Source organism: Mytilus galloprovincialis, chromosome 6 (genome assembly GCF_965363235.1).
Source record: "Mytilus galloprovincialis chromosome 6, xbMytGall1.hap1.1, whole genome shotgun sequence".
NCBI classification, from domain to species: Eukaryota; Metazoa; Mollusca; class Bivalvia; order Mytilida; family Mytilidae; genus Mytilus; species Mytilus galloprovincialis.
Genome location: NC_134843.1, coordinates 21,123,652 through 21,138,233, shown reverse-complemented (window position 1 = coordinate 21,138,233; position 14,582 = coordinate 21,123,652). Strand labels below are relative to the sequence as shown.

Sequence of the window (14,582 nt, the reverse complement as noted above, 5' to 3'; positions counted from 1 at the left end):
GTGTTTGTAAATTTCTATCAAACATATTACTGTCGGGGAAAATAAATAATTCTTTTGCAAGAATATATATGGATTTATCAAAACAAATTCATTACCCGACAAATGATTTATTATTGATGCATATCTCTAATGTTGTATACTGTTTGTAAATAAAATTTCCGTGACACCATATTACTTTATGTCAAGAAGAACGTTATGATTAGTGTTAATGGTCCAAGATGTACATTTCACATCTGTCAAAGTATGTGAAATATATTAATGATAATGATTTTTAATGAACACATGCAATGGCACAAACACGAGTTATAATACATGCTACGGTAAGATTGTTTCTTAAATTGATAATTTTTTTTTCGGAGAGATGTTTACAAATAAGTTGAACTTGCTTTATAAATGCTTAAGTTGCTGTATTTAGAAATAAATCACGGGTGTGTATGTCTTAACAATTTCATGATGAATCAAACGTTACCTGTGATTGCTATCTTTATAAAAAAAAAAAAGGAAGATTGTTCATGTATTGTTTTTTCTTTAACGATCGAAATTTGAATTTAATTGTGTAATAATTCAGTTTATGTGTGCATAAAATGTTTATATTAAATGCATATTTTAAAGCTTTTAAGTTTGTTTCTCAAATATAAAATAGAATTGGAATTCGACTTACTATTTCATAATAACGAGTACTGAGAGATGAAACCATTGTCATTTGGGTTCTTTTTTATTGCAAGTTTTTGGTCAATATTGTTTCTATAGATCTGTTTGTTGATTATTTCATGTTATGAGGTACATTTGCGCGAATTTGCATTTTGACAGGTATGACATTTCTGCGAACAAACTTTTCAATGGTATTACATTCCGAGTAATTTTGTTTTAAATCAAGTGTAAGGATATATTTATATAGAGGTGTCTAGCTATTTTACTGAAACATAAATAGCACCAAATGTCTGATAATTGTGTATTTTCTTTAAAGGAGTATTTCAGGTGGTATAAAGCATATAAAAAAAGAAGATGTTGTGTATTTGCCAATGAGTTAACTCTCTACAAAAATGACATAGAACTTAACAACTATGGGTTACCGTACGGCCTTCAACAATGAGCAAAGCCCATACTGCATAGTCAGCTATAAAATGCCCCGAAAAGGTAATGTAAAACAATTCAAACGAGAAACTAACGGCCTTATTTAGTCTGGATTAACAGTTTGTATATATGTGCTCGACAGGAACAGTCTATACGTGTATAGGTCAGTGGTTCTTACTAGTTGTTACCAAGTGATGTGCCTAAAATTTCTCCTGTTAAAAATTTAAAAATGTTCAATTTTAAACAAAATTTGATTATGTGTCTGCACAAAAGTGGGTACTTTGTAAATTTTGCGGACACTTGGAATGTCTGCCGTGCAATCGTGGAAAATGTTTCGCGTAAATTTAACGCGCCGATTTCCTTGTGATTTTATGCATGTCTTGTTAGTGATCATTCAGTTTGATTACGCTACAACCAAGGTATTGGTTTTATTTATTTTGAACTATAGACTGTGTTGGATTGCGTGTTGCTGGGGTGTTCTGTATACTGCTGCGTCTCCTTATGTCATTTTTGGTGGAAGAAGACTTAAAGTCTTCTGAAGGCCAATGGTGCCGACTTTAAAATCTTTGAATTCTCCGTATGCCGCATTCATTTTTGTGTATTACAATTTCATAACAACTTCTGAATCCTGACACCGATTTTTACACATGATTAAGCATCTGAATCATTTAATTTGTAAATTAGGATTGAAAAACAATCACTATCGTAAATATATACGCTTTTATTTATGTAAATTATTAGATTTCATCTCATCTACATGAACGTTATTTGTTTACTTGTAAACGGATGTTTTTACTGCAAATATTTGAAGTACGCATGCGTGAATTTGGTATCGGGACAACTCGCCCTGTTTACATGTTCGCCCTTGAAGTTACGAATTTTCAGACAAGAAGATTTTGCTTTTAATAAATAGAAAGGATCTATTTCTCATTAAATTGTTGTCTTTATTCATTGTTTTCCTTTGTCATGTGAATTAGATGCCTTTCTACTTCAAATGGTTTGAATCTACAAAAATGTATTTATAAAATTATTCAAGACTCAGTTGACAAGAGCAGTACGTTGCTGTTGGGAGAATTTTGATTAAACTCTAAATGCTCATAGAAGAAGAAATATAATCTAAATTGAATGTACCTCTTTCTGAATAATTTATTGCAATATAAATTTAAATCCCTTTTGACAACAGAAATCTGACTTTTGTCAGAAATATTTGTTTCACATGTGCAAGGTAATCACGTGTGGCGGCCATATTGGTTTGTTTACAAATGTGTGAAGAAGCCTTTAGAACCATGATCTAAACATAAATAGTCTTCCGAAAACGTTATCTTTATGCAATACTATTTTATCAATCATGATTATTTTCATAAATTTAAATTTGATTATTTAAAGAAATAAAATTATAACAATTACGATTTTAGATTAGAGATTCTACACAGATATGCTTTGATCTATTTATAGCCAAATTAGTTTACTTGTGTGAAAATGTAAATAGTGGTCTAAATGGATATTAATTTGTTTACTAAACAAGTAAAGACAAACTATGGATGGAAGATAATAATTCATATAAATATTTCAGGACATTTGATTTTGATTTATTTTAATAAATATAGGATTTAAAAACTGCAAGCGCAAACAAACTCTTCTGCTTCTTCTTCTTTTTTTTTTTTTTTTTTTTTTTTTGCTTAAAACTTTACACACTTCTTTGTTATATTAATATAAACATCTGTATACTTTTTGTTGAAGTCAAATTTTTTTATTTCAGTTATTTAGTATTTTGTAAAAAGGGGGAGGGTTTTTTTACATGTCGCGCCGTATCTCAAAAACAATTTATGATTATTGCTTAAAACTTTACACACTTCTTTGTTATATTAATCTAAAGATCTGTATACTTTTTGGTTTTGATTCAAATTTTTTTTAGTGATATTTAGTTTTTTTAAGAAAAAAAGAGGGGGGTTTCATATGTCCCTCCGTATCTCAAAAACAATAAACGGAACAAAGCAGCCTGGGTTAGTCGGGCTGCTTTTATGGTTATTCAAATTACCTTTTATTCACCTTCTTCCACCTCAGAGCTATCAGCTCTTTGATTTCGTGTTTTCCTGCGGCGTTTTCAGTTATTATTTTCGACTTATGCATTTGACAGTCCCTTTGGTATCTTTTGCCGCTCTATAAATCTGATGTTCTCAACAAATGCCGCCTTCAATTTATCATAATATAAAATCCACAATATAATTTTAGTAACAATTGTTATCGGGATTAATATGAACAGTGATATTTAAGTGACATTTATCTTAATTCAAAATCGACATCAACATTTTAATGACAATTATCAGAACTTGAAATCTATTATAACATTATAGCGGCAATTCTCAACAATTAAATTTTTATTCATTTCAAAACCCTACAATATATAATAAAGCAAGTTTTAAAAAAGTTAATACATGTATACTAAGTAGTAATTAAAAAAATATAATCCCTATCGTACAAGGGCAGAGATCCGTTTGCGCCAAAAATGCGTCCTTTTCAGTGCTCCACAACTTTTTTCTCCAATGCTACGTTTGCGCCACTTGTTTTAAAATTACATGGTATCATTTGCGCCAAAAAAAAACAACATACGATTGCGCCAATTAGAAGAAAAATGACTTCCCACCTCCTTTATTTGGACTGGAAACCGGCTGTTTAAATACCAGACTCAAGCTAGCGACCAATCAAGTTAGCGACCAATTATATCGACCATTAAAGTTAACAATGAGGATAAACACGTAACAGAACCATTTTTCTTAAAATCTAACTGATTAGTAATAACATTCGGATGCTCTTATAGAAGAAAAAGTAATATATTAAAAAAAATGATATTGTTGTAAAAATACTCCGAATATAATTGTATAGAGGTTCAAAAATTGACATTTGTAAAGGGAACGCAGTACATGTATTATATTCTTCCTATTCTTCCATTATCGACAATACTTACTTTCTAAATAAATAAAAAAAAAAATGGTATCTTATAACAACCTTCGAACGGAGCTAGTTTATGGTATTCATATTCTGCATAGTATCAAAATTTGAAACCTTTTCGAATAGCTCGAATTAAAATATGTCAATGAGTTTCAAAATTATGTTGTAAATAAAAAATACTTACTATACATACTTAAGTATTGATAAATGAAGAGAAAGAAATATCCTTACATCCAATCACAGCGCTCCTAAAAGACAAGGTTCACTTATGGCCAAAAATGGCCTAAAATATCAACTTTGTCATAAAACACCAAAACATTTGGTTCGTAAACGGGTCTATTTCAAAAGCTTAATGCTGAATAAATCAGTTCTTTTCATAAAAGTACATGATATTCTTCAAATTAGGCCCATTTTGGACATTTTGTCAAAATATGATGATTTTGTGCAATTTTCAGACCTAAAAGCTTTCGGAAAACCTTGACCGCCACCTACGATTCAAAATTTTTAGTAACCAAAAGATTTCAAATTTAATATTAAATTCCTCAATATAAAAACTTTTTGGGTCGTGAATGACGGCAAAGATTAATTATGCCAAAAACAATTAAACTTTTGGTGAAAGTTTACCGATATTGACCTAAAATAAAAATAATGTATATTTAAGGGTCATAGCTTCCAAAATTATAAAGATAGTTATCAAAGGTACCAGGATTATAATTTAGTACGCCAGACGCGTTTCGTCTACATAAGACTCATCAGTGACGCTCAAATCAAAATATTTATAAAACCAAACAAGTAAAAAGTTGAAGAGCATTGAGTATCCAAAATTCCAAAAAGTGGTGGCAAATACGGCTAAGGTAATCTATGCCTGGGATAAGAAAATCCTTATTTTTTCGAAAAATATAAAGTTTTGTAACAGGAAATTTATAAAAATGACTACATTATTGATATTCATGTCAACACCGAAGTGTTGACTACTGGGCTGGTGATACCCTCGGGGACGAAACGTCCACCAGCAGTGGCATCGACCCAGTGGTGTAAATAGTTATCAAAGGTACCAGGGTTATAATTTAGTACCAAAAGGTATATTTCAGTCTCAAAGGTACTATCACAAGTATTTTTATATGAAATTTCTAATTTTTTGGCCCGATTTAAAAAAAAACATTAAACATTTAGGGCCAATGTTAACCCTTCGTGAATCTTCTCCTTTACTGTCTTCCCTTGCTTTTGTACACGAAAGGCTAATCTAAAGCCAGGAAAATGTTTCACTACATTTATTTTATTATACATGAGCCGCACTGAAAAACATTTATGTCGTTATGTGGTGCAACCGGGTACCGTACAAATAACATTACAATGTATGTATCCCGCAGTCTTATTTCTAATTGTAGATTTATTTTATTTTAATCCAATATCGAAATAACAATTATTTTAATCCAAGATCATTTACATTTATAGTTGGTATTCGTCGTCGTGATAGTGTCTTCTGGATACGGATTTCCTGAAATCGATCAAAAGAAATGTAAGTTTTTGAATAATACTGTTGCATGATAGCTCCGGACTTATAAGAAAGAGAGAGTTGAAGAAAACTCCCAGACAATATCATGAAGTTATTATGTGAACTGTCAAAAATTATAAATAACGTAAAACGTTTTCAATATATGTTGCCATCAAATCATCCTGTTAAGATATTCATAGAATTGATTTATTATATCGTATTCATGCTGAGTTTTTTGCATGATACATTTGCTGGCTCCTGACGCCATTAAATGTCTGTCTGAAATAAATACACCAAAATGTTGAGAGAATCAGGAAAACAACTAAAAATGTCAATATATACATTCGTCTATATCTGTCAATATATGAGTTCTTCATTCTGTACATTTATGATCATTTATATCTAAACATATTTTATTGTTCAAAATGACAAATGGATTTTGTACATTGCCACAAGTCTCTGTAATATTTTTCCACAGTTAATTTATACGATTGCAACCCATTTATATGTGTTTTTATTTGTTTTAACTAATTTTGCAGTATCCATTTTTTAAATAATAGGTAAACCCATTTCGACCTTAGGTTGATACATGATAGGCCATTTTTTCACAAAAGTTATTTCTGATATTTGTTTCGTTACTTTAATTCTTATTTCATATATGTAATTCTTTTACTTATGTTAGTGGTATTGGGAAGACAGTATGGACACAAATGTAATCAACATTATGGAGTTTTAGAAAACATGACTTTTGTCATTACATCAGATAATTACCCTTTACATCCGCCATGTTCTATTGTATTGACTGGATACAAAGAGGAAAACAACACAAAAAAATATTCACATTTGTGCTATGAGGTCATGGATCTATTCGTACCGTGTGATGCAGAGGGCAATAATACAATAACGATCGAAAAGCAGGAACCATCGGTGCACAACAATGAAACAGTGTTCGGATCCGCAGTAAGTATTTAGGTAGGGAGACTGTATTGTATCACTCCATTTAGGAAAATGTAGATGAATAACATGAATGACAGTTCTTTGTATAATCATGATATCTGTTCTTTTTCAAAATTTTGATCGGATATGCGGAGGGTTTTCAGATATAAGTCTAAACAATGAACCTGTCCATTTAAATAGGACCCAATCTTGAAATTACAATGGGCCAAGAACACAAAGAAACAAAAGTTGTAAATCATGCACACACTTTTAGAATGGTGCACTTCCATGTTTCATATAAAATGTGCTACGGTCACCATTTTCACGTCAATCAATTACAAAAAGAAGCACCAAATTTGTTTGATAGGAATATTGTTTGATCTTACCAGAATTCTGTCGTCTGTATGTAAAAGAAATTAATGCTAGATAAGACTGTTCTTGTATTTACTTTATTATTTCCCAGGTGAAAAAATATGTAGCTATTGTTTTTTTGTCGAGCCTTCGACTTTAGTCGAAAAAGCGAGACATAGCGATCCTACATTCCGTCGGCGTCGGTGTCGTCGGCGGCGTCCACAAATATTCACTCTGTGGTTAAAGTTTTGGATATTTTAATAACTTTCTTGAACTATCTTGGAATTGTACCAAACTTGGACAGAAGCTTGTTTTATGATCAGAAGATGGTATCCAAAAGTAAATTTTGTAAAAATAAAGTTCCATTTTTTCCGTATTTTACTTATAAAGGGACTTAGTTTTGTTCTGCCAGGAAACATAACATTCACTCTGTGGTTAAAGTTTTTATAATTTTAATAACTTTAATAACTTTCTTAAACTATCCTGGATTTGAACCAAACCAGGACAGAGGCTTGTTTATGATCATAAGATAGTATCCAGAAGTAAATTTTGTAAAAATGAAATTCCCAATTTTTTCTGTATTTTACCTATAATTGAACTTAGTTTTTCTTCCAGTTGACATTACATACAGTCTGCAGTTAAAGTTTTTAAAACATTTTTAAGATGCTTAAACTATCCTGGATTTTTACCAAACTTGGACAATAGCTTCTGACAATCATAACATTTTTTTTTTTTTTATCTTGTATTTGTTTTTCAAAAGTCAGGATTTAGCATACATGCACCCCTACATACAACCTGACAAGGGTATTAAGGGGTTACATATTATAGAAAATAAATCAGTATACAATTTTTATCACTGACAAATTGATTTTTACAATTATAATATTTAAGGTTACATATTAGTTTTATTTGGTAATATTTTCTCGCTCTCGGACTTTCTCTCATACAATACAAATACTCTCCACTCATTTGTTATACTACAATATGTATCTTGACTTACATTTTAAAAAAAAAGCTCAAGGATAAATTTTTTCTCATAATATAAAAATAAAAATAAAAATTTCTCATTTATATGTAACAATAATTAGTTAAATATTACATGTAAAGGAGACCAAAATTTTTCACACACTTGGACTCTGTTATTTTTCTATGCAATATAATGTTATTGGTATGTTTTTATTCTATTCTTTAACCCAACCATATTTGGTTTTGTTTCATTGAATTTACATTTGTACATATAATTCTTTGTAATTATGACTAACAGATTCAGTAATAAACTTTCATGTTGGAAACCAAGAAACATATTCTCTTTGTTAATAACAAAGTTTAAAAAAAAAGATTTACTACATTTGAAAAAAACTGCCACAATTGAAAAGTTATTGGGCTTTCAAAAAAAAAGGTGTTCAATGGTTTCTTCACCAAGTTTACAAAAAGTACACATCTTGGTGTCTTTTAATTTAATTTTGTATAAAAAGGTATTAGTTACTATGATTCTATGCCGAAATTTGTATTGAAAGGTTCTTAAATAAACATCTCTACAGGATTTTTTGGTTATCCTGACATATTCTGACCATTCTGTTAAATCAATAATCAAAAGTTCTTCCCATTTCGAAAATATGACTGTTGGTAGTTCAATAACTTTATTTACTAAATTTTTATATACCAATTTTGCTTTCACATTACCTATAATTCTCTTTGAAAAAATATCACCATTATCAGGCTTATCCAAATCTTGCTTTAAACAGTTCTCTTTAATAGTTATCAAAGTTACCAGGATTATAATTTAGTACGCCAGACGCGCGTTTCGTCTACATAAGACTCATCAGTGACGCTCATATCAAAATATTATAAAGCCAAATAAGTACAAAGTTGAAGGGCATTGAGGATCCTTAAGGCATTTTTTCATAGTCTGAGGGATTCTTGAAATCAGACCATGATATTTAATGAAATTGACCAAAAAAAATGACAATCAAAAGATAGTATCGAGAGGAATATTTTTATTGATTTTTTTCATCATTTTTGTTGAGTGTGCGATTAACAGCAAAAGTAGGCAAACGTAGGCGAGACACTGAGTTCCGCGGAACCCTTATCATTTTTTTTCATATATATGTACATGTCTAACTGTATCTTGTTGTCTGGCACACAAAACATGTTGACCACACATTTGTATTAGTGTCTGTTTTTATAAACAACCTGTCTAGATTAAGACATACAATCATTTTCTTTTTCAATTCCTGCTTAATTCGTTAATTTAAGTTTTATTTCTATTTCAGTTATCAGAGGAAATACCTTTTGATTGTACTTGGTCAAAAGCCAGACTTCCATTGTCTCTCTGTTCACACAATGCTTTTATGTTGAATATAACCGTGCACATCTTTAATGACACTTTTAACGAGAGCCCGACCATCAGGGTACGCACAAAACAAGCAGGTTTGTCTATTGTATATTTTCATCATAAGCCAAGTGACTTTGGGATGACAAACAGCAATAAAATTGCTGTTGGTTAGCATTTCTTTATAAGCCAGGAATAAATACGACCTAACAATTCTTTTTGAATAGTCATCAAAAAATATTACTGAAGACTGATTCATCTTAAATTTGTCGAACGAAGACTGGTTTCCTGTTTTAGAGTTAATTTGTTTAAGAATCTTAGATGGATACATTTTATAATGAGAGTAGTGCTGAAGTTCTCAGTCGTATAGAATTAAACACAAAATAGTGTATTTACAAACAGTTTACATGATAGGTACTCGACTTAGAAAATTGATGGAGACAAGTAAATATTACCAAAGTTATTATGTAATTTACTGCCTTACATTTGGAAGGGTCTGTTTATGGATAAGATTAAATCATAAATCTAAGAAATTGAGGGTTTTTTTATAAATCAGTGTTCTATCTAGTTTTTCAATCAATGTTTACCAATTTTTGATTATTTTTTCAAGAGTATTTGTATTTATCTCTTGTAAATTTTGCATCATGTCGAATAGTATCAATTTTTCTAATGCTTTACATTCTTGTTTTACTCTTTTTTTTATCATTGCTGATTTAACTTATTTTTCAAGGACCCGAGGACCAGATGTGGACACCTTATACGAGTATCGACGAGGTGATTAATTGCAGCCCAGATAATCATTGTACTAGTATAGTATTTGTAACAGAAAATAAGCCAGATGAAGATTCTGATAGTACTGTAGGTAATGTTTATCACCCATTTCGCTATAATCACGTGATTTTGTTACCCTGAAATAAGCAATATCAGTGATCTAGAAGAACAACCAGGGATGCGTTCAATATCGTACCTACTACATAGCTGCTATTATTATCTTTTTAGAAACTGTGGGCTAGCTACACGTTCAATAGACAATAATCTACGTAGCACTTCGTAGTACCTACGATTTTGCACGCAACCCCGCTATAGCACATAAAAAATTTACGATGAGACAAATGTGGTATGATTGCCATGAGACAACTATCCACCAGAGTTAAAATAAACTGGTAGCATATATAAGCAATTAAAGGCTAGGACACGGCCTCCAACAAATGGCCAGACTTGTGCTTTAAAATATATCTACTTTATCTCTGAACAGGTTGGGCACAAGTCAGGAAATGTAGGATACATGTATTTCCTGCTTTTTTGGGAACGTCCCTGTGTTCTGGTGTAAAACAAACCCAGTTTAAATGGGGTTTCCTTTTTTAATTTATGGCATGAAAATTACAAAAGGGCACGTTATAACTGCATCAGTAGAATTCGTAAATACTTATTATAAGTATTTTAGGATATACAAAACATGAATATAAAGTGAAGCCTTGTTTCTTCTAGAACTCGGAAAAAACATACAAATCTTTGTTTAGGAATCAATTGACCAAGCTGCATGATCCAGGTGTAACTGAATTATGTTCACTTCTATTAAAAAATTTTATTCATTGAATTTTAATTCCCAAGTGATTAACATACATGAATCTTTTTGTCATCTCATAATTGAGATAATCAAGATTTAAAAATATAAAAAACAACAACAAACCCCTACTAAACGGCAAAGCAAAAAAAATGGTATGGTCACTGCACGTGTTCTTGTGATCGATGGTTCACAAAGTCAAACACATTGATCATTTGAGAGCTTTGATGAAAAAGAAATAGTCAAATCGTGTTAATTTTGTGGGTGAATTGTTTTTTTTTGGGTTTTTCTTGTTAGTGGAATACTGCTTTATTGAAGTTGGAATTATCTTTACATTTTATCAATAAATTACCGAAATTCGAACATTGAACAACATTTCATTATATTGACCAAACTTTAGAAATTTAACACTGTATAGCAAGGAGTATATAAACACGCAGTCGTTTCCGGTTGGATTCATGTTATTAAATTCAATATACGTAATAGAGGCGAGTCATGTACTTTTTAAATTATGGAAACAGTAAAATAACAAAAATACCGATGACAATTCATAACGGAAAGTAAATAATCTAATGGCAAAATAAAAAACTCAAAATCATCAATAAAATTGATAACAACTGTAAGATTCTTGACTTACAACCACCTGACTTGAAACCATCTATAGGTAGCTTATTTTCCTAGAAAACACTCAAATTTCCATGAGCAGTTTAGTAGTCTGCCCACAGTTTAGATCATTACCATATACAACCATTTCAATGAATGCATGTTGTACTTGTTTTTTCATGAGCATGCCCGGGACATTCATCCCAGTTCTTGCGACTCAAACATTTTTTTAAATATATTCTTTCTAATAAAATCATGCTAATCATTCCAAATATGAAATACTCCGTTAGCATTAGTATTTTCTCTATTGCTCACTAGTCGTCTTTAGAATTTTTTTGTGAAATCTTATCTTTTTAAATCGAAAGCAAAGCCAAATATCGATGCGCATGCTTGAAAATATTTAAAATACTTACATGCACAAATCGAATTCAAAATCTTAGAAAGAAACGAGAAAACCGACAAAAAAAAATTAATTCTAAATCATTTTATTTGATTTAGATATCAACAATCTGATTACAATAATTTTTGGTGCACTATCAAGCTTAATGATTCCCGTGTTACTGTTACTTGCTAGAAATCGTATCCTGGATAGAAGGAATGCCACAACAGATGACAGAAAACCAGGTGATGGCACAGAGGACACAGATAAAAAACCAAATGGCGATGAAGATATCATTCCACCTTTATGAGCAACGCTTATTTTATGGAAGTCTCTCCTTTTGTTTAAAGAGCATTGCAACATTGCAGTATTTTGGTTGAATGAGAAATACATGTTTTGTAGTAAATAAAAAACAATATGAAATATATCTATGTTCAACGAATATTTTAACATTTTAAGATCTAGATCCCTTATTTTAATAGTTCTTCAATGTTTTGTTGTTGACGGTGTTGATGTTTTTTCCCTTATCGTGTCCACAGAATTTCCTACGTTTAATGGTTGTTTTATAAACCTTGCAAAAATCTTAAATAATGTTCCTTGAAATGTTACATTCAAGTACAAAAATGTTGATGATTTAAAAGGATGAAATAAATGATAAGTGGGTCGACAGTTGCAACATATTGTATCAAAATATGATATCTTACTATATTTTCTTCTCTGTGCGTTTTTGTTTTTATACCTCTGTGAGGTTTGGAAAAATTCTGTAGCGTCGTTTACAAGTGATAGTGGATTAACAAAATGATACCATCAGAAAGGCCAAAAATACATCCGTTAATAAGGACAAACAACCACATCGATAATTTCAAAAAAGATAAATGAAAGTACTCATCTTAATGTCCTGAAGTAGAATCTGTGCAAGATTGGTTGAAATTTGTCAAAACGTTTCCCATTAATTGTAGATTAATATTAGGTGTACAGAGTGTGACACGGACGGCCAATGTGGCGCACGGGATGGGTGATTTCTATGCATCCCCATTGAATAGCAACATATTGTAAAAGAAACGCGTGTTAACGAGGCCCGATCTAAAACGCCTTTTTTTAATATTGCGCAACTCGGGCATTTTTCGGTAGTTGGTTTAACGATTTTCAAATAAGACATAAAATAAATGTAGACAATACCTTTTCTGATTACTTTAGGCACCAAAATGATAAAATAGAACACGTTTTGATCGTAGTCATATTTTATTTACATTTATACTGTTATTATTGTTTACGACATAGTTTCGCGCCATTTTCGGCAATGTTGGGTCGAGTACACAGTTATTTCGTAGTGCATTTCCTTTAGACAATAAATGGAAATAAAAAAATCCCACCTGCGCTTTTTCCATAATATTTTTACAGTGTGTTGTACTACTTTTGGGACAAATTATATCAAAATTATAGAAAACTTCATCAGCTCTAACTCAAAATATGAACAATTTTATGTGAAAGGGGGCTTGAAATCTTTTGACAGCTTCCGAAATGCTAATTTTTGACCTTTTTCAACTGGACCAAATCACTACTTTACATTATAATTCATGAATCAAATTTTGTTACAGTGTAATTTTATCCCCCTTCTTGCTACTTGAGGCATAAAACATAAATGAATAAATTTGGAAGGGGTATAAAAAAAAATTGACAAGTAACATACTGTCCACACTAGGGACTATATTCGTGGACAACGAAAATCAAGGGACGATAACTGTGTACTCGGACCTAGTAGGATAGAAAAAATTGACCAATCTTAATAAAACTTGGTATGACCTAAGCTTAATAAACTATGAGACTGCTTACAAAGTTTCATGGCACTAGGATATATATTATAGACAGTATGATAAATTCTATATTCAACATTGCGTGTTAAAATTTGACGTTAAAATTGAAAAATTTCAACTATCAACATATGGGGCTTTAAAAATCAAAATATTGCAAAAAAAACACTTTTTAAATGCCTTAATATATAATATATCATGTATCAAAGCAACAGAATACTCATTTAATTTATCAGACTTAGCATAATAATTCAAAAGTCAAATTTATATGAGCCTGTGCCTAAAAATTGAGGTTTTCCAATGAAGGGGAGCCTGACATGAAGATGTAATATTTTCCAGCAATTTTAAATTTGTGAAGTATTTTGGTTATAAATAATCCTTACATATGTATTATTTGTACTTTAAATGGAAAGAAAAATTACAAATAGCATATCATATTAGTTTAAAAGGGTCTTAGGCCAAGTAAGTCTGAAAATAGTTTAGGGTCAATTTAGGCCGTAACACATATTTACATTTAAAAATGCATACTAAAGCTATAGGAAATAAAAATTTGTGTCTTATTCATCATTTCTATACTCAAGTTACATGATACAATAAATCTGAGCATAAAAGGACTCTTTAGTTCAACTTTTTGTGCAGACAGTATGGTCAAATGCAAAGATTTTTCAATTTTTAGTGAAAAACTTGCATGCAATTTTAGCCCAAACAGGCTTATATTTGAACCACTTGCTATCCTACAGAAGAAAAGAGAGATACTATGTGAAATGAGACAGGTACAAAAGACATTATAAAGTGCTTTTTATACAAATTTAGTGAAATCTTCAATATGGACTTCAACTTTTATGTACCAAGCTCCTCACATTTAACTTCATCCAAATAGGGCGTTAGACCAGGGTCATTTATACAGCACATTTTGCACACATTATCTGAGATAATCTTCTTTTCTGTAGATTCAAAGTTCACAAATGAGTTATACAACTGGATTAAAGCATAGACACACAAATATTAACACATGAAAACCTGTCAGATAGCAAGTTAGAATGCCACTTATGCATCAAAATTGAAAAAGCTTTGAAATGCTCAATTTC

The 14,582-nt window shown here is 30.8% G+C and overlaps 1 long non-coding RNA gene across 1 annotated transcript; it reads left to right on the top strand.

The window, feature by feature from the left end:
• The first annotated feature begins 261 nt into the window (after positions 1-261).
• LOC143078030 (uncharacterized) lies at positions 262-12,206 on the top strand. Its single transcript, XR_012979007.1, has 6 exons — positions 262-320; positions 5,479-5,542; positions 6,201-6,478; positions 9,079-9,235; positions 9,868-9,999; positions 11,803-12,206. It is a non-coding gene; the product is annotated as an uncharacterized LOC143078030 (long non-coding RNA).
• The last annotated feature ends 2,376 nt before the right edge of the window (positions 12,207-14,582 follow it).